The following is a 26,841-nucleotide window of genomic DNA, read 5'->3' on the forward strand; positions in this document are numbered from 1 at the left end:
GTTACACGAATAATATGAAGTGATAACCCATTTCGCGCCGTATATGGAGCTAAGACTATTTACTTGCACATGCATCAACAATGGCCATTGCCATAGTTTGGTCCGAATTTCACAGATTACAACTCTCAGCAAAATGAAGCACCACCTCATTAGAGTAAGGAATTTCGCACATTTTTAAACCAACATCTTCCAAATCGTTGGATCGGTCGCGCTGGGCATGAAGAAGTTCAAATGGCTCTGAGCACTATGGGACTTAACTGCTGTGGTCATCAGTTCCCTAGAACTTAGAACTACTTAAACCTAACTAACTTAATGACATCACACACATCCATGCCCGAGGCAGGATTAGAACCTGCGACCTAGCGGTCACGCGGTTCCATACTGTAGCGCCTTGAACCGCTCGGCCACTCTGGCCGGCCGTGAAGAAGTGCTTGGGATCTTACACCCCTGGATTTACTTTATGGGGTCAAATGAAAGACCTCGTGTACGTGCCACTTTTGCAAAAAATTCTAAAATTCAAAATGTGCGTTACTAATGCTCTTGCTTCGGTGACTCCGATATGGTTCTGAATTTACGGCTTATCGCTTAGATTTGTTTATGTGTATAAGGGGAATAACATAGCACACCTGTAAACCATATAACGTTTTTTAACTTTCTTTTAGATTATTTGTAGTTATTATTGATATATCGCTATGTTTTAATAGTTGTTTTACGTTTCCTGTATTTCCGTTTTTTATTTACCTAAACGTCTTTCTGAGCGAAAGCTCCCACTACAGGTCTTGCAAGTACGCCAAAAATGTAAATAAAAACCGAAATGAAGATGGTTCGCCAACTTTTATTCAGAAAAATATATATCTGTCTACTGTCTCTCCGTACCAAGCGAAACCATTATGAATTCGTTGAAGTGCACAGTTTTGGTTTGTAACAATCAGATAATAGCAAATGAATTTCACTAAGAACCTCAAGCGAATAACATTAGCCTCGGATGTTTTAATAACTGCAACTGAGTGCGTAGCATTTCCTTAAACCCTGTTTAATTTATCGCTGTGGTGGACTGAACTATGATGGACTATTATATAGCACGACACTAAAATAATCAAAATATATGGCTACGTAACTCTTTGTACAGGTATGTTTCTGTGTGTAACCCGGGAGACAGAATCTTTCACTGTGCGTCCGTTTCTCAAACCGGCAGCTCTTGGTAAGCGACATTATTCACATAAACGTCAAATTGGAATAATTACCTGTGTACGAAAATTCAGCTGTCTCTCTCATAGTTTAGTAAATTGTATTCACTGAAAATGGACAGAGAATGAAGACACAGTTTAACGTCCCGTCGACGACAATATCAATACAAACGAAGTACAAGGTCGTATTGGAGAAAGATGGGGAAGAACATCAGCTATGTCCTTTTTAAAGGAACCATCATGGTATTTACCTTAAGCCATTTACAGAAAACAAGGAAACCTAAATATGGATTGCTCGATGGCGAATTGAGTCGCCGACCTACCGAAACCTGGTCCAATGTGCTAAACCTAGCTCCGCCTCGCTCTTTCTAAAAGCCGGTCGCGGTGGTCTCGCGGTTCTAGGCGCGCAGTCCGGAACCGTGCGACTGCTACGGTCGCAGGTTCGAATCCTGCCTCGGGCATGGATGTGTGTGATGTCCTTAGGTTAGTTAGGTTTAAGTAGTTCTAAGTTCTAGGGGACTGATGACCACAGCTGTTAAGTCCCATAGTGCTCAGAGCCATTTGAATCATTTGAATCTTTCTAAAAATCTAAAGCACTATAATGTTGGTCTGAAATAATATAGTGAGTTTTCTGACAACGGATTACTCTTTTGACTTCTTAAAAATCTGGCAATTATCTGTGGAAAGTTTTGCTTCTCGCTACAAAATAAAAAAAAATTATTGAAAATTTGGTACAAACTTCAGACATAGTCTCCATTATTAACAACAGTTTTCATGGAATGAACGTGTCTTCTAAACAAGTAACAATTACCACTGGAGAACTCTTAATTTACTTCCCAAGACAAACAGTGACTTTAAGACACTCCACCATGGAATCGCATTATGCGCCTTTGACACTGAGTTGCGGTTTCACACTTACTTTGCCGGATTTCCTTCTTGTCTCTACACTCTGTCTTACTTCTCTCTAGGTGTAATTGTCGTACATATTTTCTCTGGTTGCTTCACTAGCTTTAAACTCTCCCTTTATACTGTTTTGTTGTTTCGCATCCTTAGAGATTACACTCGTACAATGGAAGTTACTTAAATCCTTCTTGTTTCTGCAATTTCTTTGAACAGAGAAAGACTTCAGACATGTCGGACACGATGTAGTGTTCATGTAATATTTGTACAGTAATAGCAATTTTCTAGAGAACTGAATTAAGGTTCTACAACACACACGTGGCCATCTCTCGCTACACTTGGAAACGGGAGGGTTAAGTCACGCAATGCTTTTTGTCCTGCTTAGCAAAGTAGATGTATATTTCCTATACAACTTGTATGAAGAAAAAGTATTTACCAAAATTTAGCAGGTCTTAAACAGAGGAGGTTTTACTGATACTTTCTGTTTTATGTACTGCTTCGGTACATACGAGAGGAAATGGCGGTGTGTTTTAATGATCAGTGTAACATTCCCACAGATTGAAGTATTTCGGTATCGAAACAAAGTTCTAAAGCATAAACAGGTAAAGAAGCAAATCTATAATAAACTTACTCTTTTGTGAATTGAGCATAGATTTCAGTTTCTGAACACGATCCTAATAAAACTTTTAAAAAACTAGCTGCAGGCATGCTGCACACCTTCGCGACATCGATTTTTTTCCTTCTCCTACTACTTTTTGCAAACGTGTGCACTTATTAGTTTCAATAAATGACGGAACCGTATTTTAAACAATCAGTTCAGGTGCTTTATAGCAATACCTAGCAAACTGCATTATTTCGGACTTTTTTAAACAATCATAAGATCATACTCGTATATTTTGTTCGTTTTTCTTCCGTTACACGTACGTCGTTTGCAATAAGATTTTTAACTACAGAATCGAAATATATCTTTAAAATACGATTAGCCACTGCGGGGAAAAAGAAATGTATGCGCAGTACATTTATATAGGAACTGTTTGACATGACTGCCTCAGACATACAGTCTATAGAATTATTTATCGTACACATCACTAGACGCCATCCTCTCTGTGCTAACCTACGATGATTTACTATGACACACGGCTACTAGTACTAATGTGACGATGGACAATATCCATTCGAAGTTGATAATATAAAATTACATTTATCGCTCAGACAACAATTCAAACAATTTTCTTTCAGAAAATAATCATTCGTTACTACCACGTGTAAGAATGGTTGACCCAAGTTCTAGTGTAAGAATATTCGTAGGGAAAGAAAAGGTTGTCTTCGAAAATCAACCAAGTTTCACTGAAACACTGCTTGAGTTAACTAAATTGAAAACCATTAGCTACCGGTTGTACACATCGATCGTTGAATATTCGATGTAAAGAAGGACAGCAGTCAGCCACCGAATCCGCAACTTATTGCAGAACTATATTTCGACTATAACAAACTCATCATCAGTGCATTACCAGAAGGACGACGTACGCATAACCATGTCAGGGCATAAACATGTGACATTTACATTGCAGAAACAAAACTGCTTGCTTTTCTCAACGCAATAGTCTGCAAACTGTGGACACAGACAAAGAGACAGATAGTGTATTCGTGGTTTCTCGGAAGGCGTATCATACTTTCTAGTGAAAACAAAGGTACGAGTGCATGGTATTATCTTCTGAAATACGTGAGTGGCCTGCAACATTTTCAACTATTAGAAGCTAGTGCGATACTATATACGGGGACCGCCCCGAAGAAGCGTTTTTGCTTTTAGTTCGGGTGAGCAGCACTTTCAGGCTGTTTACTGGTGATGTTGTTACGAATATATTACTGTTGATAACTGTAGTGAAAGTCAGAAAGCCTCAGACAATCATGTCTTTCTGCAGATGAGCGTGGATTTGGTTATATGTGAATATAATATTGGGCACGAATAGGAGGTAGAAATCGTTAACGATCGCGTGCAACATTGGTGGTCCACCACAGGACTAAGCCACATCGATTACATTCCCTAGTGTAACGTTCTAAATACTACGAATGACTTCATTTACCTAGGAGACACAAAGGAGATTGATTACAAGAAATTAGTGCGACCTGTTCTTTAATAATACGCGTGCGTTTAGGAACCTCTCCCGACAAGGATAAAAGACGAGACGGAGAGCGTTAAGAACCGGGCTGCTAGATTTGTGACCTCCAACTTTTTCATGATGAGTGTGTTTATACGGAGATCTTCATGGAAACCATTTAAAGAAAGTCAATGTTTTTTTCCCAAAATGCTCACGAGTAATTGTAGCAAACCAATGTTTTACATAGACAATACAATGATTTTAGTGCATCAGTTACGTGTTTCGTTTAATAATGAGCATAAGAACAAGTCAAAAGAGATTAGAACGCAGACAGTGACATTTTCCTCTTACTCTGTCAATAACGACAGAACCAAGCACCTTATACTACGTAGTACTCAATGGTTTTCAGGGTATATCGCCACATGCAGCTCTAGACATACATAATCGTCTTCCGTTCTTAGTATCAATATACATATGAAAACTGTCATGTCACTCTGTTTCGAATAACAAAAACACATTTGATTGTCATCATCATCACCACCACCACCACCACCACAACCACAACCACCATCTCCACCATCATCATCACAACCATCACCAACCATTTGACATCAAACGCAGTTTTCCATGCATTACGGTTTTCAGCTACAAGCATCTTTAATGTCATCTACCCACCATCCGCCGTCTTGGCCTTTCCGTCTCACGGAACCGCGAAAAAAATTCTGTTGGTGCATCTGCCATCTACTCGCCTGGCTAGAGGTCCAGCATACCACGGTTTCATTTTCACTGTAGTCATAATTACGTCTCCAGTCCAGACTGTTCTGTGTACTTCTTTTGCTGTTTTCTTTGTAGAGTACTTCCCAGCAAGCAATTCACCATTGTTGGCCGAGAAAATCTAGAATAAAACAATTATGACCTTTCATTTTCAGACTTATCAGAAGCTTTGTTTAGAAAACTCTGTTTATGCTACTAGAAGTGCTGCAGGCCATTTTCACTATTCTGTTCATTCTTTCCTTGTCCATCCAGTCACTGTCTTCAACTGCCCAGCACAAAAAAATCATCCACTCGTTCTAAGACTTAATGATTACTTTTCGCTATTTCCTTTTCTATATGTTGCTTACATATTACTGTAGTCTTAACATAATTTCGAAGCTCATTATTAAATTTTTTCCGGTTACGTTTTTCCGTTCATCACTGGATTTTGTCTACACCTGTAGCAAATAGTACCATGTCGCCCGCAAGATGAAGGTATTTTAGATGTGTTACATTAACACGCACTGCTTCTTCATTTTCCCAGTTTCAGCATTTGAAGACTTCCTCTAGGACAGATAAGACTAGTTTTTATGACATTCAGCCTTACTGCATGGCTCCTCTTTATGTTCTCAGTTTCTCATTGGTCTTATTATGTCTGCCTAATGGTAGCTGTGGCAATGGTGTATACGTTCTTGATTATTCTGACATAGATTGAATCCCTGACTTAATTCTCAACGGCGATTATTAAAAATTTTTCGAAATCTAGCCAAACGCTTCTCAAAACATACTAATCGGAGACAAAATGATAATTCATACTTATCGCCCTGTCCTATAATGTAGTTCTCAACTCGTTGACTGTCCTATATCCACTTCTAAGCCACCATGTGCTTTTATCTAATTAACCTCATTTTTTGCATAATATTAGTGGATTTCTTTGTATTACCTAGAGAAGGATGATAGATGTATAGTTCTTTATCTCTTGTCTGTTCTCTTTCTTGTGAGCGAGAATAATTGCAGCGTTGTTCCACTTTTGGGGAACCTTTTTTTGTAATCATTCTGTAAGTAGTTTTACGAGTTTCTGTTATCATTCTTATCATTTCTACTGAAACCCCACGATTTCCTGTCTTCATGCTTTATACACTGCATATGGCGTCACTTTTAGAATTTCATTACATTTCTTATGGTCTGTCTGCGTTTCTCTCTCATATAATTAATTATACAACCATTTTAGGTTACTCTGCTCTTTCCCACCTTAGTTGACGAAATGTGGTGTTTCCCAATAACATTATTTTTTGTTTTCTTCATAGTTTAATTATTTGCAGTTGCATCTCATACCAAATTTTCGTTCTATCCTACCACATCCTCTCGTCAGACAGGCTTCATTTCATTACCGCGAGCTCGATGGATATTATTGCATTATTTAGCATCCACATGGTTCAAATGGCTCCGTGCACTATGGGACTTAACTTCTGAGGTCATCAGTCCCCTAGAACTTAGAACCATTTAAACCTAACTAACCTAAGGACACCACACACATCCATGCCCGAAGCAGGATTCGAACCTGGGACCGTAGCGGTCGCGCAGTTCCAGACTGCAGCGCCTAGAACCGCTTGGCCACCCCGGTCGGCTTAGCATCCAAAACTCTTTGTGTGTGTCTTAGATATTAATGGCTGTTTTTCTCTTGTTCAATAGAGTATTACAAACAAAAAATATTAAAGGCCAATTTGTACATGAATCTCGTTGTTTCATGTAAGCAATAATGTTGCACAACTGTAATCTGAGGCATTTTGTTACGGGTGTACGCCATTTCCGTAAAACTGTTACCTGTTAAACTACGGTGACAGATGTTTATAAGGCGAACAGAAGTGTAACGGCGTCCGCATTCTGTCATTAAATCGTTCTCTGTTTTCTTGCGCCTGTAAGTTTGTGTTGTTTTCTTCATAGTTTCCTTGTTAAAAAATTTTCTTTAACAAATTTTTTGTCTCTTCCTACATCCTTGCAACACCACTTACAAATAGTTTTGTTTTATTCAGCATATTCTGTCATAAAAACTGCACTTACAACTGTAAAACTGATCGTTAGTCGTCCAGAGTTGCGGTTCATTTCGTTGGCGCTTCCCGCCACGTGTTTTGCCACGTTCGTCCTGTTGTTTCTTATGCGGTATACTTTCATAAGCAGATGCTCTCGGCAGTCGTTAATAGCTGCGAGATATAAAAAGGAAGGCGCTACCTGATAGTGCAGCAGTCGCAGCTATTTATACGGGGTTTCGTTTTTACTAGCGTGGGCGCACGTCTTGTGAGACACCTGTCTGGCACACCGGCTACTGCTCCAGAAATCAGCAAGTGGCCTATTGTCTCACCACTAGCACTGACAGTCTATAATACAGCGGGCAACGTTAGCAGTTGGCGACTATTACACCTCTTCTTTCGCCCCTCGACTCCTGTCCACGTCACGTTAATTCCAAAGATTTGAAAAAAGGAATTGTCTTATTTTATGAAGAAAATACCATCTTACCATTAAATTTTGAATATGTTAGAATATATTGGGTAGGCAGAAGTACTTACCGAAGTACAAGAGAGCTCCTGTCTTCTGCACGGAAGCCTAGAAGAGCTGTGATGATTCTGTGTTGTGACTGACTCACCTCATTCGTGGAATGCTGAAATCCTTCCTAGACTTCACGCCCTCATTCGCATAGGTTTCGCGACGGATTGACACTGAACTTTGTTCCAGTACGTCAAAGTTTTGATGATGGAAGTAGCAATTCTTGAACAACGTAATAAATTACAAAAAAAACATTACGCGATCTGAGCAGCATTATTCGCAAAGGCGTGCAATCATCGCAGACTTCTTTCAGGACTTTATTGACTCTATTAATAACGTAAGCCGGCCGGAGTGGCCGAGCGGTTCTAGGCGCTACAGTCTGGAACCGCGCGACTGCTACGGTCGCAGGTTCGAATCCTGCCTCGGGCATGGATGTTTGTGATGTCCTTAGTTTAGTTAGGTTTAAGTAGTTCTCTAGGGGACTGATGACCAGAGCAGTTAAGTCCCATAGTGCTCAGAGCCATTTGAACCAATAACGTAACTCTCGTTGCGGCCACTCGAGTGGTTTGCGTGTCAGGTGCCTTAACCGTAACTACTTCCTGCACGTGACTCTGAGAAGCGCATACATACTATAGAGTCTGTGTTGTTGATCCTGAGGGAAGGAAAAGGACGAAAGCTAGTGCCGCCAGAGGCCTACTCCACATCCTCATCGCCACCAACGGTGTCATATGTCCTCACTCCATGACACAACGCAGAAAAATTTTGGATTTAACCCAGGTCAAGGTTGCAAAACATGTGGATCAGACATTCTATTACAGAAGACACACAGTACTGCATTCCACCTAGTATATTTTTACTTAGGTAGTGCAAACAACTTGTAAATGTAGACATAACTTCGTATTCATCAATATAAGCTGCTGACTGAAGTAAATTTTATTTACTACCAATTTCAGTCACACAGATAATAGTCAGCATCTTGAAAACATGTAACTTCCTTATCAAAAAAAAAAGAAATGCTTTGTAGTAACATACAAATAAAACTAAATTACTAACATGAAATGAAAATACAGCACATTTAAAATAGGTAAATTATGGCCGACTAACAAATATAACATTCCGTGTTCTTTTAGAAGACAATCTCAGTTGAAAAACGGGGAAATTTTTATATTGCTCCCTAAAATAAATGTGGACAAAAATTTCGCGATATCCATCATTATGTGATCAAAAACATGTAGCATTAATAAACACGAATCAAATTATCATACACATCACGTTCTTTTGACTATCAACAGCTCTTGTTATTATATGTGCAGCAAGGGTATTTGAAATCACCCGAAACAGCTGAATTACTCTGATGAGTCAATTAAGAAATATGCATGACAGTACTCAGTGAACAGTGTTAAAATGTAACACTTAAATATCATGGAGGAGCTGTTCTCCTCACTGACATTCAACCGTATTCATGAATAAACTAAAAGGAATCATAACAGACTTAACCATTACACATTATGCGACGTAATACCATGTGTATGTATCAACAAGCGGTATAGGTATTTACGACTTACAGTGCACACACATTTCGCATCCTTACCCAAAGGATTATGTGATATTACACACTAGGACCATTAATGAAACCAGAAACGTAATAAGAAAACAGAGCGCTGCAAATTTACATATTAAGTAACAAACGTTATATAACTGATTATCTTAATATTTGCCGTCAAACATTCAAATTCAGTACGTATGTACCTAAATGCATTTAATGAACACAGATGTTAATGCCACACGAGTACTCTGCAGACTGTTACACTGGACATCTAATGATGATCTGTGTGGTCGAAACCACTAGCAAACAATCAGCAGTTTATTTTTATGAATCTGCTGTGATTTAAGCAATTCATTCAGTTGAAAACGTTTTGGTAAAAGAAATCGCATTTTTCGAAACGAGTTCTGCTGTTCATTGGTGCCTAACACGTTAAATTAGCAGTGTAACGTTGTTTGTAAACTTTGTTGGTTGGCATACGCATTTGCTACCCAGCGAGGTAGTGACGAGTAACTTGAAACCAACAAACACCCGGCCGATGCTTCATGACTCTGATCTAATCCCTTCTCGATGGAGTTAATATCATAACCAGACTTGCATCGAGGTTATCCTTCGCCCCTACCTGAACTATACACCTGTGAGTCCTTTCCCTTAAAACTGCAATACTTTTCTGCGGTTTTATCTACGCTGATTTAGCCTTTTTAAAGTCTGTATGTGGGTTTAATGAAAATGAAGCATTACTAAAATTATTATGTAAATGAACTACACTGATATTGCACATAACAAATTGAACATATCATTGCAGTAAATAAATTATAAATTTTATAAAGTACTTAAGAAATTCAATATAAAACAAAATCTCAGTCTTATCGTTTATTATAGCTACTATTCATTTCCTTTAGCAAGAGATGTAGTAAACAACAAATTTTATTTTCACCTTATAAACTATTAGTATTGCTTAAATTATTAATCTGAAATACATAGAAAGAGGTTTAGTTGAAAATTAAGAAAAAGTTGCTATTACGTTCGTTTGCATGGTGATTCAACAGAAGGCTTATTCTTGAATTCTTTTTTATTGACACTGTAGGAAGTATCAACCGAGACATGGGAGCAGCAAAACTGATGGCTGGAAGAGCAAATAAATTATATACCCCTCTACGTTTTTTGATTGATTCCTCCAATGACGTGCCTTGCTCCAGACCTCAGTCGTAGAAATCAGCAAGAATCAGAAGCCTTCGGTCCAACAACATATTTGCCTCAGCACGCTCCCGCCGACCTTTGGGCTGCAGTGCCGTAGCGAAGTAGCAGCTACGACTTCATTGTTGAACATAAGCGAGCTGCGTAGGCGGCAGCTGAATGTATGTGCACTGTTGCCACATAAATCACGTTAGCGGTAGTTGTCTGTTCGGTAGTAGTCGTTTCCTTATGATGCTACTGCAGAAATGTCGTTTTAAGAACAGCGTGCGTTCACAGTCGCGGGCCGAGGGAAGGGCTTTTTTCTCGTACGCAAGAGATAGGAACACGAAGGGTGAAAACTCACGTGCCTCTCTCGGTAATTTTTTTCTTTTTTAATACCGTGTCATTTTCATATCTCCGTGAGTTTATCATACATTTTTGTCTTTCCAACAGCATATTCTGCTAGTAAGATCGTCGCTTTGCATGGTAGTAGAATATAGACATAGTAGGAAACTGCTAGTTCCCAGAGACAGACCTTTGCTTATTAAAGCCGATAGAGTTTCTACCAATGGTGTTGCTCGTTTGTAACGGAGAGTAAAATCACAAAACCAAACCTATCCACTATTCGCGACAGCAACTGATCTGCGACTAGAAACATTTTTCAGTTTTATGGTGAACTTGAGTGGCAAGCATAAGACTCTTATTCTAGTCAAATTTTAAGACGGGTAGAGTGTTAAGAAATAACTCTAGAGAGTGTAGCATTTTCACTGAAAGGTACGTCCGGAATTTCTACCGACAGAAGGATCAATACTGCAGTTACCTTTGACAGTAAAAGCTAACATATGCAGCTTGCAACAAAAATGTTTCTGCCCTTCCCAAACATTGTCAACTAAATTTTAATGTCTACGTTGCTCCCTTAGCTCTTGTACTACTTATTCCAGCTTAAACAACCGTTTCATGTGAAATGATTCTCTTATCTGGTCGGAAACATTTAGTATTCTTAACGTGCTCTTTACAGTGCAACGTCTCAAAAATGAAACCTCGAAGATGAGACGGTTATGAAATGTGTCATACCGAGGGTGAAACCATAGTTTCGCTATTTCATAGTTTCATACTTACATATAAATATGGGTTATGAGCTGATAAATTTAAGACATGGATTTAGATTCGACATAATAACGCACTGCTTAGCTGGGGCAGTCAGGTAAAAGCTTACATTATTTTGTGTGTACTTTTCGCTTTACGTTCATTATTTTCACGGTGTTAAGACTTGACTACGTGTAGAGATATTTCCTCGCTCCAACAGTGAACAAAACAAAGTAATATGTACGTATAAACGTTGATGGACTTTATTTCTTCCAAAACAGCTAAATGTGTTTAATTACCCCTTTCCACACTCCCCTCCTGTTCTCAGTTTCTTAGTTACTTATGGTTTGGCACAAAGTGGTCATGCCAAAGCAACACAAGAATGTTTCTTTCCGTGTTTCGTGAAACGTTAGCTGACGAAACAGCACTGAGTAAACAGAAAGTGCGAGTCGGCTGTGTCGAGAACGGCACACTCCACCGTGTGCTTACTTTCTTTCTCGCCTTAAGTTAATTACAAGCAGCGTTACATGTATTTAAAGTTTGTTTAATTGCTGCAGCTCTGCTCCTACCTCCTAATCCCTTCGTGACTTTGCGCTCTGACCCACATTCCTTTCGGTTAGGGTTAAACCTAAGATTTGGAACGGTTGTGATGTTTCAACGATTTGCAATTCTACTTCAGGCTGTACAAGGGGCACAGAGGCAATCAGCAAAGGCGGTTCGTCGTCGTCGTCGTCGTCGTAAACGGAAAAATTTGGACACTATGTAACGTGGTAGTGGAGGGACTACTACCTTGTACCTACAATGCAAGCCTGCTAAGGTTACACAAATTCGCAAAAGAAAGACAGCAGAGCCTACGGTAAATTATTCCCTACATCCGCGGATGTACTGCCTTTCAGTTTGTCTTAAGCCACTAACAAAATCTATAAATTACGGACTCTATATCACTGAGGGGCATACTATCTTTTACTAACGAAATTTCGTAACAGTTGGAGAACTTCGCGGATTTCATGGGAAGCATAATGCAGTAAGTTGTTATCAATTGATACGGAGGTCACCTAGCGTACGATAGACTAAGAGACTAATGTTACTCACTTATTCACTAACAACGTGGAATTCTGTGAATTTTTAGTCCTACAAGTCTAATAGTTTTCTGCCAATAATGGAAATTATCCCTAAAACAAAACTATTTAAGTAAAATAATGCGATCTTAAAAATATGGCATCCTTCGAGAAGCGGAACTGGCTATCTCATATAAACAACTGCTATTAACAATATGTGGAGGAATGAAGTGTCATAATAACATTAAGTAGAAAACATATCCTGGTATTCGAATAAGATATGATGGTCTGTCAGAGGATACTGCCCACATCATGTGATCTCTATTAACTTGGAACAACATACCGTATTCTACACATCGGAAGCCACAGGATTATTCATTCAATTGAATAGTACACATATACTGCACGAAGATGTAATTGAAAAAAGAAATAAAATTAAAAAATTCGAGAATTTTGTTCTGTCAGTGAACATCCTGCAACAGTGATCATGCCTCTTATGTAGGAAAGCTGAAGCCATCGTCCGCCTGAGTGTCAGACATCGAGATAAGTACACAAATATTAAAGTAAATGACATCGCAAATTTATATCCTTTGAGCGAAGTTACTGACTACTTTACTGTCTAATCAGAAACTATTCGAACTTTTTTTTTGTCTATGGAGATGCATACTTGACTCACTAATCAAAATCTATCTGAACACTTTTTTGTGTAGGGAGATGCATAGAACTACAATCATACCAACATATATTCAGAAAGAAGAACGTTCTGTATTCTTCCTTAATAAGTAAAGGGCTCTCATTCTTCTCATTGTACCACCTTTTCTGCTTTTTTGAAAAACAAGTATAAATATCCCTGGAATTATCGCCGACGGTTTTTGCCCAAACTTACGAACAATACTGAACAACGTATCGGCCATTTGTGATTTAAGCAACTCCTTTGGCGGGACAATTACATTTACATTACAGTCACATTCTCCCAATAAAAGTCAGTCTACCACCGGCCTTCCTCAAGACTTGATTTATGTTGGCTTTCGCCTCAGTCGCTTCATACGGATACCCTTAGACATTTGACGGTTGTAACTGGTCACCGATCGTGTAGTCAAATGATGGAGTTTTCGCCTATCTGATCATTTCTTGGTCTTTCCGCCCTTCGCACGAACTGTGTAGAGTTGTGATCTCCATATGTACAACTTTGTCATCCAATATCAGTTCTCGCGTTATCTAACTTTGTCGTAAGCATATATAGAGTGTAAAAAAACTACGCGTACAAAATCTCAGAGTGTTTAGAGAAGATAAAAAGAAATACTCCTTGTATGTGACAATGTGACGAAATGTTTCAAGTTCACTGTTTCCTCGCAGTTGGTCCATGAAGATCTAGTAATGATAAGAGACGGTGTTCAAACTGGTGTCTGATGAATCTTATTTTAGAGATGTTCCTGGGCAAATATGACTACTTTTTCATGGGAAGATGAATGGCTTGGTATACGAGACACCGATAGATGCTCCAGAAGAGCTGGTTGCCTTTTTAGCTGAAAAATTCAACTGGATGTTTCGGGCGTGTTAGACAATCATTGGCAAGCAGATGGCAGTTGAGCATTAATGTAAGCGGACGACATTTTTAGCAACATCTCTAAAACAATATCCTTCACACTGCAGGTTGAACACCGTTCCTGGTCATCACCAGTTCCACAATCTTCATGGACCCTTACCGGTGAGACTGTTTACCTGTGGCATTTTTGTCAAAAAATGTGTTTCTTTTCATCGCCTCTAAAAATTCTGTAATTTTACATACGTTGTTCTTTTGCACCCTGTACCCGCCAGGGTAGCCTAGAGCGCTAACGCGCTGCTTCCTGGACTCGGATGGGCGCGCCGGCCCCGGATCGAATCCGCCAGGCGGATTAACGATGAGGGCCGGTGTGCCAGCCAGCCTGGATGTGGTTTTTAGGCGGTTTCCCACATCCCGCTAGGTGAATACCGGGCTGGTCCCCACGTTCCACCTCAGTTACACGCGTAGCAGACATTTGAAACACGTTAGCACTATTTCACGATTTACACTAGATGCAGACAGCTGGGGTACACTGATTCCATCCCTGAGGGTACGGGGTGGCGGCAGGAAGGGCATCCGGCCACCCCTAAAACTAACCTTGCCAAATCCGTTCTAACCGCGCCGACCCTGCGATCGCTGCGGGACTATGGGGTAAGCGAAAGAAAGAAAGAAAGAAAGTTCTTTTGCACCCTGTATAGTGAATGCATTGTGAATATTAACGATCCTAACACTTTGTGACACGCCGAACGCTTCTTTTACTTCTGACAATGCTTGAAAAGAGAGCCTATACCGAGTTTCATGTGATAAGTCGCATTAGACGTTTGGTTGCTCGGAAATCTACGATAAAATTTTGCTAGATCATGTGTCAATGTCTGTTAATAAAGCACTTTTCTATATCTTTGACTTCTACTGCTCTGTTCTGTAATGGATGGGATGAGCGCCAGTATAACACCTCAAGGAGGCGTAACAAAAATAAACTTTCCTTTATAACTGAAAATACTATCGAAGGGAGAGTCACAGCAGAATTATAGCAGCAGCCTCGCTCTAGAAATCATTTTGAAACTTACCTGGACAGGAAGCTGGACCACGGAAGATTTGAATCAAAATCAGGGATGGCGATGATGAGGTAATTATTGTGAGGCGTTGCGCCGTAAATATGAGGTATGTTGGACATGGAAGTAGTTTCCAGCCGTGCTACTCTGAACTTACTTTAGTTATTTTCTCTCGCGGTTGCCGTTTCTTGAGAGACTTGACACGTGGTCATCTTGTGTAACGATCTTGTAACGCACAAAACGGCAACAAAGTAATGGATCTACAATTTTGGATGGAGTGGCGCCTTTCAGAAGCTATTACGTACGACTCACCATGTAGATAGTACAATGGTTAACAAATTAGACTTCTAATTACGATAAAAATTACTTGGCGAGTCCCTAAATGATACCATTTGAGTTGTGACGAAGATTATATTATATATATATATATATATATATATATATATATATATATATATATATAGACATTCTTGTAATTTCAAATATAAGTTAAAAATTCCAGAATATAATGGGTAAATTTTGCCATGGGCAGGGCCATAGTTTGTGCCGTATTCTCTCTGTCTTCTTTCTATACTTTGCAACGGATCATAACGGAAGACCCCTTTCGTGTTTCAAAAAATTTTGCTCTCGCCGTTAAACTGAAACATTGTTAACGGACGAGTATTTTTTTTATTTTTGGTTTTACAGATTTACAGCACTTTTAAAGTTCTTTATTATAAGTATAGGTACTCCCCAGCGAACTTTTAATTTTTTTATATGCAGAAGAATTGTCAGTTCGCGGGATACTACAGCTTTTAGAAAGCTTACTGAGTTACCTGCAAACAGCTATATTGGTATCTTTTTGCAAAGAAGATTTCTTTGGCCATGTAAGAATGCCTGAGCTTCGACGGCCGGCGCACAGCGATAAGCGAGCCGTACTGTTCGGCGGGCTGCCTGCCACCAATGACTCATCGACACTGACACCAGCCAACGGCTGCATTCACCACGAAACTCGCAAGTGAGCGTACATACTGTGTATTTCAGCTATGAGTACAATGTGCGAGTGAAATTCAGGCGTACGACCGACAAAGCAAGGCAAAGAGGGTGACCGAGTGAACAATCAAACCAACTGGTTTGACGCGTGTACTACTAAGCCTATTCTGTATCAGAAAGCAGATCTTTTGTAGAATAGAAAAGAGCGAAGAGACTTTTCCGACTTGTCTTCGGTATGAAAAATCTTACTTGGTAGACTACTACAACGGTAGTGTTCGAAAACTTATAAAACTTTCCATCCAGTATTGTTTATGGACAATCGTAATTGATTTTATAAGCTTTAACTTCACTTCTCTGGTAGATTTTACTTTCAAAAACAATCCGAAACTACGGATCAGTATTCATAAGTGCATACCGTTTAATTAATACCAAATATACACTTTATAAGCAACCGAATTGTGCATTGCGAAGCGTACACACTATACCAGAACATTTTTCTTCCTTCCCATTGTCTTTTCAGATTGGCGAGGCAATAAAGAATGCCAGTGCCTCTGAATTAGGGTAATTTTGCAGCCATGGTCATTACGTTGGCTGTAAAATGCAAAAACTGGAAACATATCCTGGTGTTCGAGTAAGAAATGGTGGTCTGTCACAGGATACTGCCCACATCATATGCTCTCTATTAACTTGGAACAACATACCGTATTCTACACATCGGAAGCCACAGGATTATTCAGTCCATTGAATAGTACACATACACTGCACGAAGAATTAAATTTCAAAAATTCGAGAATTTTGTTGTGTCAGTGAACAAAATGGTTCAAATGGCTCTGAACACTATGGGACTTAACATCTGTGGTCATCGGTCCCCTATAACTTAGAACTACTTAAACCTAACTAACCTAAGGACATCACACACATCGATTCCCGAGGCAGGATTCGAACCTGCGACCGTAGCGGTCACGCGGTTCCAGCCTGAAGCGCCTAGAACCGCACGGCCACACCGGCCGGCTTGTCAGTGAACATCCTGCAGCAGTGATCAGGCCTCTTATGTAGGAAAGCTGAAGCCATTGTCCGACTGAGTGTCAGACATCGATAGAAGTACACAAATATGAAAATAAATGATACCGCAAATTTATATCCTCTGTGCGAAGTTACTAACTACTTTACTGTCTAATCAGAAACTATTCGAACATTTTATTTATTTTTTTATTATTTTCTTCTATGGAAATGGATACTTGACTCACTCATCAAAAACTATCTGAACACTTTTGTGTAGGGAGACGCCTAGAACTACAATCATGCCAACATCCACTCAGAAACAACAAAGTTCTGTATTCTTCCTTAATAGGTAAAGGACTCTCTTTGGTTGGTGCTTTACTGTGTATGTTCCTTTTGGAAATCGTATGTCCTCATCTTCTTCTGGCCTGTCTATTGATGTATGCAGTCAGTTATAAGTAGATGTACAGTTCAACATGCATTCCGTTCCATAGTTCAACATAAGATTTCTCGCATATACAAAGCAGTGCCAAACATATGAGAAACTACACTGCCTGACGAAAAAACAAACACCCAGAAGACATGGCCGGATGTCAATGGACGGTGGTACACGCACACACCATCTCTCTGCGACAGGTAGTACGGCCAGCAGACAGCATTACTGCTGTTAGTGTTTAGTGCTGTAAAGCCGGCCGGTGTGGCCGTGCGGTTCTAGGCGCTTCATTCTGGAATCGCGTGACCGCAACGGTCGCAGGTTCGAATCCTGCCTCGGGCATGGATGTTTGTGATGTCCTTACGTTAGTTAGGTTTAAGTAGTTCGAAGTTCTAGGGGACGGATGACCACATATGTTAAATCCCATTGTCCTTAGAGCCATTTGAACCATTTTAGTGCTGTAAACAGGCCTGTCATTGTAGCTCTCAGTTTGGCTGGCAGGTCGAATCGCGGGGTATTTGTATGTGGCAGTAGAGCGGGATTGGACTGAATGGCAAGCTGAGTGCAGGCATACCACGTCTGATCAGCACAAGGGAGGATCGCCGTGTTGTGCACCAAATACATAACATCCCTTTCAGATTTGCGCTAGCCTTTCGAGAACGAGTAATGGAGTCTCTGCACTATTCTCCGTCGTCTCGCAATATTGGTCCAGATTAGCACCAGCTGCACTACGGAATTAGGGTGACATGCTTAGGCCGCCGTCAACATCACAGTACAAACGGCTGCGTTTTCAATGGTGCCGTCACCGAGAAGCACTGATTGCTCGCCGGCCCTTGTGGCCGAGCGGTTCTAGGCGCTTCAGTCCGGAACCGCGCGACTGCTATGGTCGCAGGTTCGAATCCTGCCTCGGTCATGGATGTGTGTGATGTTCTTAGGTTAGTTAGGTTTAAGTATTTCTAAGTTATAGGGGACTGATGACCTCAGATGTTAAGTCCTATAGTGCTCAGAGCCATTTGAACCATTTTTTTGAACGGATTGCTCGTGGATGGCGTCGCATTGTCTTCGGCGATGAATCGTATTTCTGTGCAAGTGTGTATGATCATCGTCAGCGAGTACGGTAGCGACTTGGGGATAGATCACATTTTTCGAATCTTTTGGAGAGGCAGAGCGTTGTTACTCCTGGCTGCATTTTGTGGAAAACCATTCGTTATTTCCTGAGGTCACGGCTGGTAGTTATTGAGGGAGCTGTGTCAGCACAACGGTACATCACGGACATTCCGTGTCCTCATGCGACAGTGTCTTGGGACCATTTATCAATAGGACAACGCTAGTCCATACGTGAGACGTGTTTCTATGAACTGTCTACGTGATCGTGGGGTACTCTTGCGGCCAGCAACACCCCCAGATGTGTCCCCGACAGAACACGTATAGGACCATCTCGTACTACGAGACCGTCCCAGTACCAGTACGCTGAGTATAAAGGACCAGCTATAACAGTTATGGGCCAACTTGCCTCAGGATGGGATACAACGCCTTTATGACACCCTTCCGAACCGAATCAGTGAATGCACCCAGGCTAGAGGGGAATGCAACATTATACTGCCACTTTCTTCATAAATTCGACTCGATTTTGTGATCACTGAAAAAAACATCACATACCCTGTCAACTCGTGATGCTTTATTTCGTTTCCTCCAACGTTTCTTGGTGTTTCACCTTTTTTGTCAGGCCGTGTTTACAAATTGCCGAAAGTTATGGACAGGATTTCACTAGTTTGCTCAGAGCGATGTATGTACAAACAGTGTTATTGTAGTATAAACAGAAAATTGTAATTGCTAGTGATGTTTTACATTACATTAAGTGATTAACAGCCTGCCGCGGTGGCCGTGCGGTTCTGGCGCTGCAGTCCGGAACCGCGGGACTGCTACGGTCGCAGGTTCGAATCCTGCCTCGGGCATGGGTGTGTGTGATGTCCTTAGGTTAGTTAGGTTTAAGTAGTTCTAAGTTCTAGGGGACTTATGACCTAAGATGTTGAGTCCCATAGTGCTCAGAGCCATTTGAACCATTTGATTAATTGATAAAAACAGACTCCTGAACGGGCACACGTTGCAACAGCTTGGACTGGAGCTAATAGCTGTAATAGGTACGAGATCTTTCCTTTCGTAAGTTAGATCGTTCTAAACAACTGATTCTTCTCAACGATCTACTACTTGTAACAGTAGCTACCGCTGTTTTCTGCAGTGAATAAAGGAATAACGATGTTGCTGTATAAAAAATATTCTACCTACGGCCAACAATTGTATTGCTTTGTTGTACAATACTACATCTACATACAGGGGTTGGACAAAAATATGGAAACTCTGCGAGGAATATATGCTCGAACATAATTGCAGATGCTAGCCAAGCATGCACGTTGCACTGTTCTATTTTATCACGAATGATACCAGGCAATGTCCTCACTACGTTACTACTATCAGTCGTGGTTGTGAGTGCATTACGACGGAGCTTAGTGAATTCGAATGTGGGCAAGTTGATGGTGCTCATATGGTGGGTGCTTCCGTAGCCAAGGTAGACGAAGATTTATACCGCATGCAGGGAAGGCGGAAAAAATTCATCCGCCAAGTCACAACGCGGATGAAAGTGCGTGCCGAGTGGTCGTGACGGATGACCGTTTAAAAGGAATGTGACAAAAAATAAGAGGACGACAGTTGCAAAAGTCACTGCAGTACTGAATGTCGTACCCGCAAACCTTGTCAGTACCAAAACAATACGATGGGAGCTCCATAATCTACGATTTGTAGAGTGAACTGGAGCTGGAGCTCCAAAACCACTCATCAGTAGTGCAGATATCCATAATAGGAAGACGTGGTGCTTAGACGTACAACCTGGGCTATGGAGCAATAGAAGAATGTCATTTTCTCGCAAGAGTCTTGTTTCACAACTTTTGGCCGAGTCTCCCTCCGAAGAAAGAAATATAGAGGTGGCTGGGTAACAGTTTGGGCAGCCTTATCGTGATATTCCATGGGCCTCCATGAGAACCTTGCAAAATCGCATCAAAGCCAAGGATTATGTGAGAATTCTGGCTGATCAGTTCCATCTCATGATACAAGGTTTGTTCTCAAATGTTGGTGCAGTGTTTCAAGACGACAGGGCCTCGCATCGTCCAGGACCACCTTCTTAGCACGAAAATCAATTGTCGCATGTCCCCTGGGCACCAATCACCTGATCTCAACATTACTGAGCCTTTGTGGAGAGAAGGTCGCGTTAGCGCTATCCACCTCCATCATCGTTACATTCAGGTTCTTTGTGCACCTGTGTTACAGTTTAGTATGCGCTAAACTCACCTATTACGAGCCTAGAAGCGCCTCTCTGAATCATTTGATATCTGCTGCCAGGACTCCAAACGCTGTCGTAGTTTTCTAGAATTAAATTACAATGAAATCCAGACCATTAGCTGCTTACAGGCGTTGATAAATATCAACGGGGGCGGTTGAAAATGTATGCCCCAACCGGGACTCGAACCCGGAATCTCCTGCTTACATGGCAGACGCTGTATCCGACTGAGCCATCGAGGCCACAGAGAATAGTGCGACTGCAGGGACTTATCTCTGGCACGCTCCCCGTGAGGCCTTCATTTCCAACTTACTGTCCACACAATGTGTGTGGCAATGTGAGTGCATCTGCACTGAAGAAGGTCATTCGTCGGTAAGCCTTATCTATATGAAGATGGTATCTGTTCTTTCGGACTGTGTCCTCGAAGGCTCAGTCGGATAGTGTGTCTGCCATGTCGGTAGGAGATTCCAGGTTCGAGTCCCGGTCGAGGCACGCATTTTCAACTGTCCCCGTTGCTATTTATCAACGCTTGTAAGCAGCTAATGGTCTGGATTTCATTGTAATTTCATTTTTCGGGAGCTGCAAGATCACCAATGGTATCTGTTCTCTTGGACATGTCCGAAAGAACAGATACCATCTTCATTTTCTAGAACTGGTCGCACTAGCATATTGTATGCGGTTTCCTTTACTTATGCAATCAGCTTTCTTACAACACTTTCAGCAAATAAAAGTTTTCCAATCGCCTTCACTACTATCGATTCACCGCATTTCATACTGCTCCGTGTTATTATTCCAACAGATGCAAACTAGGTTATGGGGCACCAAGTGTAAGTTTTAGCCGCTTCTTCCTACATTTCCTCACGATCGCCCAAAGCCGATAGTTTCCTGTAGACGAAAGCATCACCGATGAACTACTTGCTGCTGATCACATTCAATAAATCCAGAATGTATATTGAGAATAGTACTCTCCCTGTTGCACTTCCTTGGCCACAATATTCATAATGTTCTCGTTAATAAAAGTAGTAGCTTGTTTGCTGGTTTTCACAAAAGGAGAACTGTTGTGCCAGAAAAACTTTATTCATTTTTCATTTTTTTAATTCTGTTGTCGCCCTGTTGTGAAATAGTCAGACAAAAGTCTGATAACAGCCTCGCACATTTTTGAATGATACTATGTAAGTATTTGGAGCAAAATTGCATGAAGTGTAAATCGGGAAGTAACACAACATCCGCTTGTCTAAATGCGAAAAAGCTACATGTGGTTTCTATCTTTAATTCATCCCGTCGACTAAGTGGACACGAGAAGGCATAGCAGTACGTCAGTTTCAACAATGTTGTCTTAAGAATAGACCGCAGCTGTATCCACATAACTTTTCACAAGGCACCAAAAATAATGTAGACAAGGCCCATCACACTGGCACATAGATCTCCCAGTGTTCCGCGTCGCTGAGTAAGTCGCTACTCCGCATAGGTCTGCGCCAGTTCAACAGTTCCAGCCAAACTGAGGCGCAATTCCACAACTTGTAGAAACCCGCATGTCCTACGTATACTCTTTCGTTCTGTGCCATTATAGCGTATCTATTAACCAGACGCATCTTTGGAAAAATACCTACAACCTAACATTAGCAAATCAACAGCTTAAAACAATGTTTCGAAAGAGTGGTGTGTCAATTGCGCATGAACGTTTACTAATTATGTCCCGAAAGTAAGAATTACAACAGCTATAACGTAATGGATCACTCGTTTTCCTTACTTAACCATGAAAACTGTGCATAATGATCACTTTTTTGTTATCGTCATTGTTCAAATAGATTACATTGTTCACTGACATTTGTCTCGCAATCGTAGCCTATTTAATGGGGCAACGGACAGTTTTGAACTAACTGTCCGTTGCTTAGTTTACAATTCCTATTTTCTCGAGAGGCGTCAAAGGTCCGAACTGATTATTTCCACCATGATTTTTATGTCACTCTCTTTGGGTAAAAGTTCCTTTGTAAGTTACTTTGTTCTCCATCCTAAGGACGTGCTATTCTTTTAAATCTAACCACTTGCGAGAGACAAGACGCAATTTCCATTGCAGTCATGTAAAATGGAACATAGTAACATATTCTCCGACACCTGTCTTTAAGTCGTGAGACCATTTGCACATACTTGCTATAAAATACAGTAAAATTAATTGCGACTGCTCTGATGAAAATTTGTGGTAAGGTACTATGGGACCAAACTGCTGAGGTCATCGGTCCATAGTCTTACACACAAATTAAACTAACTTATGCTAATAACAACACACACAACCATGCCCTAGGGAGGACTCGAACATCTGGCAAGAGGGGCTGCGTAGTCCGTGACAGGACGCCCTAAACCGCGCAGCCACTCCGCGCGGCTCTCTTGTTTACTCTATATTGCGTACTATTAATGTACAAAAAGTAAGTGAAATGTCCCAAAGTTTTAGTGACCTGTTATTATAGGCTCCGTTTCCAACTATGTCCTCCACACAGTCTTAAAGTGAATCAGTCTGTAGGACGCTCTGGAACTAGATATATCTTTTATTACTTAATTATATTATCTGTATGATAACTGCAACACTTACTCGAAATTATGTCAAAACTATAACAACGAAAGAAACAGATTCACTGTTTCACATCAGAAGCACCTAAATAAGAAAACGAGGTAATACCTATTGTGGTTTATCTCTTCAGGTCTGCCTGGCTGAAAACGTAGGACTAAAACCACTCTGTGTGCCATTATGTTACGCTAAAAACAAAGAGAACGCATAATTATGACCTAACACGTCGAATACGATAGTGGAAGGGGAGACTCATCTGGTAATTTCTGCATTCTGACAATAGTCGTAAACTATTACGGATGTTTCTCTTTTAGAAGTGATTGATTTTTTATAAGTAACACGTAGCAGTGTAGCACTTATAATTGTACATCCGTTTAAAGAATACTTCATGGCTATAAAAGTTACGAGGTGTCCCATACAATTCGCATAGACAATGACTCAGACCTTATTTCCCTTCCTTGCTTAAGTAGAACAATTACCCAGAATGAGCTGCTGTTGTGAATCGCATAATTATACTAAATTCTTCTACTAAAAGATTAACATGTACATCACTAGTTTTGTAGATTCAGACCTTAAGAATATTAAAACTATAGTAGCAGAACCTTCTCACCACACGGACGTGTTGCACAAAATACTTCAGCTTAGTCTGGTGTAAAGCTGTCTAATACTCCATCTTTAAATCCCTTGTCATGTTACTGTAGACGCCACAGAAAGCCTCCAGGTGAAAATGTCCTTTCAAAATTACAGAGTGACTGTGACATCAGCCGAAGTTTAAAAAAATAAAATAAAATAAAACTTTGTACAACGTACTTTTCGTGTGATAAGGGCACGCCAATCTGCCTATTTTTTGGGGTTCATTCTCTCTCTCTCTCTCTCTCTCTCTCTCTCCCTCTCCCTCTCCCTCTCCCTCTCCCTCTCCCTCTCTCCCCTTTAGTTTTCCAGGCTGTTATTGAATAGAGACTCAAAAACTTTTAAATACTGTGCAAAACAAACGTAGCAACGTTTCTACGGGTAATTGTATAATCTTGTGTATTTACGATAACTATCTATTCGCCGGAGCTTCTTGTATAGTTTAAGAAGCATTCGCTCGCTTGCGTGTCAGAGAGGTGAGCGAGACCTGTAACTAGTCCATGTGGCACATTAATGACCGATCAGCCGGAGTGTGGTTTCACGTGATTTTCTACGCTCGTTTTGCAAATACCGGGCTGTTCCCGACCACCGTCTCACAAAGCACGGTACGTTAACACTCGAAGTACGATCACACACAGAAGAAAGTTTCCGCGATTCGCAGACAGATGGCGCCCACCATTTGCCTCCTTATATGAGCTTTCGACTGTGGCGGCAAAGTTACTATAGGTCTGACAAATCATGAAAACAGCGAACACTACAGAATGGGACAAACGATAGAATAGGAAGAGATATTAATATTTATTCTTGGATCCTGTAAGCCACCTCCACGTCCTAGTATTTTATTTCTTTTCTCTATGAATATAGGTAATTAATACTTGCTATAGTCTAGCTGATTAGAAAAATTAGGCATCGGGCATTAATAAGTAGCAGTTATAGAGCACAAACTTCCTCCCAACATACTGCGCCGCAAACTGAAGTTGTGACAGTTAGCCCACGACGTATGTTCTTTCTGTTCCCACATTGTTCTATGACTGTGTTCCTTCCAAAACATTCTATTAATAATGAAAACTGGTTAATACGTGAACACTTTTGTACGATACAGTTATTTTATTCTACTTTATATTCAACTAACACGTCTCTACTGTTTCAGATTTCATCCATATTACAATTGCAGTCATTCACTTAGCACGCGCTTGTATGAGTTCACCATTGCTGCTTCATTACCGTACGACAGCTATTTTATTACGTAACAATTCTCCCGGACACAAAATATTCTTCTGAACTCGAAAATTCTAACTTTGTTCACACACATACGCGTTCTAATCGTCTTTAACCGTGGCGCGACTATCATTAAGGTCTTTCACTTTTCTGCGCGACAGCGAGAAGCGCAGGGACTCGAGATATACCCTGTTAAGCATGCTCCTGCACGACCGACTCACTGCTTCGCGCCAAAGATATCCAGAAGCCATCTCTCCCATCTAAAACTTTGGGGCATCCCTGCCAGCTATGCCGCTGCCCTGTAGTAAAGGCGCGTAAGGGTAGATTCGATCCTTCCAATTTAGGATCGATATCTCTACCCTTACAATCCATATTTCGCAGAAGTTAAGTTTTTCTACACTATCAAAGCTTTCCGTTCATCGATAAATGTAATGTTTGTTGCTCCATTTTTACGCACTGGAATTATATTATTAGATTACAAGTTAAAAGTCGCTCAGCAGCTTATTGTGTTTACCGCATTTTTATTAACGTACGCGGCGCCGAAGAAAATTCGATTTGCGGCTTAAGGATGTAAACGTGATTCATTTATGTTAACTTGCTTTACCACAAGAGTCAAGCCCCATTTAGAAAGCTATTTGAAGGACCAGGAGGTGCTTTTCCAGATTGTTGCAGCTTTTTCTAGACGTAAAGAGTACAGCGCACATTACCGCGGTATTTTGTTTGAACATCACAGTACGTTATCGGGCATGCCCCTATTGGAACATGCCTGTTCAGAGTATATTTTCCCTCTATAAGACGTAACTTTCGAGGCCACTGTATTACAGACTATAAAATTTTGACTCTTATTGCATCACGCAAAGCACTGAAATTAAAAAAAGAAAAGGAGATGCCAAAATCACTCATTACGTGTGGAAATGAGGGTGTTTAGATATTCTGATGACACACAGGCATGATATAGCAAAGTTGTGATATCGTCTTTCCATTTATACATTCCACGCAACTAGTTTTCATTGTTTTACGACATATATCGAGGTCCAAAAACTAGCGTGAGAAAGAAATATAAGTTTCAATATTCCACAGCAAAAACAGAGAAGCAACGCGTACTGATACAATTGAAAATCGGATTGTGATCTAAAATTTTAACCAGTATGAATGAGGATCACTGCGACTGTGATGAATAAAGGTTACTTGAAATTACTGCAACCAGCCGCTTTTTATTTTGCTCTTCAATTTTTACTATCCCATTTCCATTTTCGAACCACCTAGCGATTCATGATCAGATGGTATATAGGCATTGACTGTTTGTAGCAGTGTATAAATGGGCTCTTTCAGTAACTAAGTGTGCTTCAAAGATAAAAACATTTTTGAAAGCTTTTATTCCACTTTTTGCGAGTTCCCCTGGTTTCTTATTGCGTGAGGTATGGAAGAGTAATAAAATCAGAATGCCGTCGTAGAGGGAAGTTCTAAACAGACACCAATGGTTTCTAAGCAAGAAATTTATTTCACGGTGCCTGCGAATATTAAAAGTAGTGTTATAATTTAGGTGTGAAAGAAGAATACCGACGTCTTAACAGCCTGAGGGCTCCACTCGAGCATTTGCTCAAAATTACGAACAAAAGAAAGTTTCAAATATTTCCGTGCAACGAAAATTAGTGAATCAAGTTGGCTGCGAGTTATTTTTCCTGTAGTTATAATCGACAAAGGACTATTTCAAAAACGGCAGATAATGTTTCCATCAACTGACACTGGATTGGAAC

General features: G+C 40.5%; 1 protein-coding gene and 1 non-coding gene across 3 annotated transcripts in view; one reads left to right on the forward strand and one right to left on the reverse strand.

Moving 5' to 3' along the window:
* LOC126184342 (zinc finger protein rotund-like) overlaps positions 1-26,841 on the forward strand; it is an 883,010-nt gene that overhangs the window by 32,759 nt on the left and 823,410 nt on the right. The gene's annotated exons all lie outside the window — the stretch shown is intronic.
* Trnat-ugu (transfer RNA threonine (anticodon UGU)) lies at positions 20,842-20,915 on the reverse strand. The gene has a single exon. It is a non-coding gene; the product is annotated as a tRNA-Thr (tRNA).

Source organism: Schistocerca cancellata, chromosome 4 (assembly GCF_023864275.1).
Source record: "Schistocerca cancellata isolate TAMUIC-IGC-003103 chromosome 4, iqSchCanc2.1, whole genome shotgun sequence".
Taxonomy (NCBI): Eukaryota; Metazoa; Arthropoda; class Insecta; order Orthoptera; family Acrididae; genus Schistocerca; species Schistocerca cancellata.